This window comes from Etheostoma spectabile, chromosome 12, assembly GCF_008692095.1.
Source record: "Etheostoma spectabile isolate EspeVRDwgs_2016 chromosome 12, UIUC_Espe_1.0, whole genome shotgun sequence".
NCBI lineage: Eukaryota > Metazoa > Chordata > Actinopteri > Perciformes > Percidae > Etheostoma > Etheostoma spectabile.
This window is the reverse complement of record NC_045744.1, coordinates 1,010,167-1,013,785: the sequence shown is the minus strand read 5'-3', so window position 1 is coordinate 1,013,785 and position 3,619 is coordinate 1,010,167. Positions and strand designations below refer to the sequence as shown.

General features: G+C 42.0%; 2 long non-coding RNA genes across 2 annotated transcripts in view; one reads left to right on the top strand and one right to left on the bottom strand.

The window, feature by feature from the left end:
* The window catches only part of LOC116699192 (uncharacterized), a 21,445-nt gene extending 20,668 nt beyond the window's left edge, over positions 1-777 (top strand). The window contains exon 3 of the long non-coding RNA XR_004334391.1: positions 766-777. This is a non-coding gene — a long non-coding RNA (uncharacterized LOC116699192). The remainder of the gene's footprint in view (positions 1-765) is intronic.
* The window catches only part of LOC116699191 (uncharacterized), an 18,336-nt gene that overhangs the window by 1,828 nt on the left and 12,889 nt on the right, over positions 1-3,619 (bottom strand). The gene's annotated exons all lie outside the window — the stretch shown is intronic.

Sequence of the window (3,619 nt, the reverse complement as noted above, 5' to 3'; positions counted from 1 at the left end):
CACTACCGCCCCAAAGTGCTGTACAATTATAAATAACAACATATTATTTATAATAAGTCTGTGGGGAGTTAGGTTGGGAACCGGAGAGTCGCTGGTTCAAGTCCCCATATGGACCAAAGTGGACTGGTGGACTGGTGGCTGGAGAGGTGCTAGTTCACCTCCTGGGCACTGTTGATGTGCTCTTTAGCAAGGCACTGAACCCACCCGCTCAGGGTGCCTGTCGCAGCCCCCCCACTCTGACCTCTCTCCATTAGTGCATGTATAGGACCGGAGCATGTGCCCCCCCCACTCTGACCTCTCTCCATTAGTGCATGTAGGACCGGAGCATGTGCCCCCCCCCCACTCTGACCTCTCTCCATTAGTGCATGTATAGGACCGGACATGTGCCCCCCCCACTCTGACCTCTCTCCATTAGTGCATGTATAGGACCGGAGCATGTGCCCCCCCTACTCTGACCTCTCTCCATTAGTGCATGTATAGGACCGGAGCGTGTGTGTGTATTTCAGGCCTGTGTGTAGTGTGTAATAACAACAGAGTGTTAATTGTCATTTTCATAAAGAGTCAACTTAAATTAAAAGTTATTTTCTAATCTATTCCTAGGAAAGTGTCTAAGTTTTCAACTTTCTTTGATCATAGTTCTGATATAGAATATTTTCAGATTTGAGCCGAGGACAACAGGAGGGTTAAACTCTGTCACTAGTGCAACAAGTGGCCTAATAAACAACTCGCAGAGCTTGCCCTGGAAGGTACCACATCTCTGTATAGAGAAGAACCCAATGCCCCCAACAAGCACAGGAAGCCTTCATCTCAAATAAACAAAGTGTGGAATGATGGGAGATCCTGATCGAGATACGCACAGACATACACAAGGAACAGACAAAAGCAAACAAAAAAATGCCACACAGTTTAGCTAAGGCGGGCGAGCAGACACACGCCCTGACCTCCTCCTTGCTAAATAGTCAGCTGTGGAATCTGCAACACAAATCTGAGCACAAAGGCCCGACCGGTGGCGGCCATCATTTTTCAATCTGCTCGATAAATCAGCGAGGGAGGACACCACAAACAGTTAATTAAGATAGGCAGCAGTCACTGAGATTCAGGAGATTATCTTGAAATATTTGGCATTCGGAGGAGCTGGAGTAAGAAGACAAGCAGAAGATTGCTGGTGGAGAAAAGTCAGTAACTATCATCAGGAAAATGTACTTGAAGTATTAAAAATACAAGTACTCAAAGCAGAAGAATCCTCCTGTTGTAGAAAGTATAAAAGATCCAACCAGCTGTGTGTTTAATGGTCTCATCATCTCAGCTGGGGGTCGTTATATTGTTGCTAGGTTACTCTATAATAAAACATCTGATTTTGTAATCTACATGTGTAGTTTAGTGTGCAGGAATCTTAATGTCGAAAGTAACTAGTGACTAAAGTAACTAGTAACTAAAGCTGTCAGATGACTGTAGTGGAGTAACTAAAGTAACTAGTAACTAAAGCGTCAGATGAAGTAGTGGGTAACTAAAGTACTAGACTAAAGAAACTAGTAAATAAAGCTGTCAGATGACTGTCGTGGAGTAACTAAAGTAACTAGTAACTAAAGCTGTCAGATGAATGTAGTGGAAGTACTAAAGTAACTAGTAACTAAGGAACTAGTAAATAAAGCTGTCAGATGAATTCGTGGAGTAACTAAAGTAACTAGTAACTAAATGCGTCAGATGAATGAGTGGAGTAACTAAAGTAACTAGTAACTAAAGTAACTAGTACTAAATGAACTAGTAACTAAAGGACAGTAACTAAAGCTGTCAGTGAATGTAGTGGAGTAACTAAAGTAACTAGTAACTAAGTAACTAGTAACTAAAGGAACTAGTAACTAAGTACTAGTAACTAAGCTGTCGTGAATGTAGTGGAGTAACTAGAAGTAAACTAGTAACTAAAGTAACTAGTAACTAAAGGAACTAGTAACTAAAGTAACAGTTAACTAAAGCTGTCAGGTGAATGTAGTGGAGTAACTAAAGTAACTAGTAACTAAAGGAACTAGTAACTAAAGGAACTAGTAACTAAAGGAACTAGTAACTAAAGCTAAAGACAGTGGCATGAAAAGAAAAGACTCAAGAAAAGTACAAGTACCTCAATATTTGTAATGAAGTATAGAAGTTGAGTTCCACCACTGTCTAAAAGTAATCCAAAATAATAATTATAATAATAATAATATGCAAGAAACTTAATAACTCAAACATCATTTTTTGGGAAAAGTGTGAATGGTTAGACATTCTTCCGGCGTGCAGTGATGTCGCCTCCCAATGCATGCCAGAAAATGAGCAGCTAGTCTGGCCCTTTGTATAATTTGGGATGGTGGTTTGTTATTGCACGACTGTGATTATGAGTAACACACAGGCTCTCTCCTCCAGGAGATTAGTCTGTTCCTTCTATCCAGCGCTGAGCCAGGCAGACACCCAGATCCCACTGATTAACTGAGACACAGGAAGCCAGCATGTAAACACAGAGGAAGACAAGCAGGCTACTGTCGGGGCGCTGGATCTGTCTTCATGTGGTCCAGTGTGCTTTGTGTGCTGTTGGTCTTCTTGAACCTTACATCAGATGGCGCTTCGAGAAAGGAGACGGGTTGACGGTGGTGACAAAGAAGCTGTGAGTCTTTGTGCTGTCATGTTGTCATTTTCTGTGATACACTACCACGCAAATGATAGCGTCATGTATAACACTGTTGTCAATTTTAGCAGATCACTTCCTATTTCTAAGTATGCCGTTTAACTAAGAAGACAACTTAAAAGCTTCAGTAGGTAACTTTTTGATAGTAATAAATGTCTGTTACATTCAAGCCATTGCCAAATAAGTTGCTACAAAGCTAATAAAAGGTAACTAGCCACACGTATTTCATAACTTTATGGTAATGTTTAAAGTTCTAACATGGACTCTGTAACTTGGTTACCATGGTTACCTTGTTTGAAGCCATTCTAGCGTGATATAGAAAGCCTGCAGGAAGACTCAGCTCCATTTGGGCCAGTTCTCATTAATGTTCAACCAGCTAAGCTGCTCGACTCTGATTAGCTATCAGCATCCTTTACCCAGCTCCTGAATATTAATGAGCTCAGGCAGCATGATGTCAGACTAACAAACTGTTGTGATTGGTCTGATTTCTCCTCTTTTCAGTGGCTAGAGCTGACAGAGGAGGTAGCAGTTCATCTTCAGATTCACCCAATAACACACACACATGGACCGGATATATTAAAAACATACAAGTAAAAACGGTTTTCTGGGGCAGGGCACCTTTAAGATCAGCTCCACACAACTCTCTGGATTTCTGAAGATCGCGGCGTCCGGTGACTTTCCCGTGCAGAAACTCGAGTGAAGTTACAGTGATGACCTCTTCTGAAGAGGGAGACAGAAACTACATTTTTACTTTTGGGATGGGTCCGATATACGGAAATACCGCTGGGCTTCGGTCTTTATGGCCGGAAGTCCATCACCGAATGCTTCCTTTGTGTTGGTGTTCTAACCTCTGGTGGATTTCTGAGGACCATTGTTACCTGGTCCTCACATCTCTTGCAGGGTAAATCTCTGCAGGGTAAATCCAGACAGCTAGCTAGACTACCTGTCCAATCTGAGGACTAT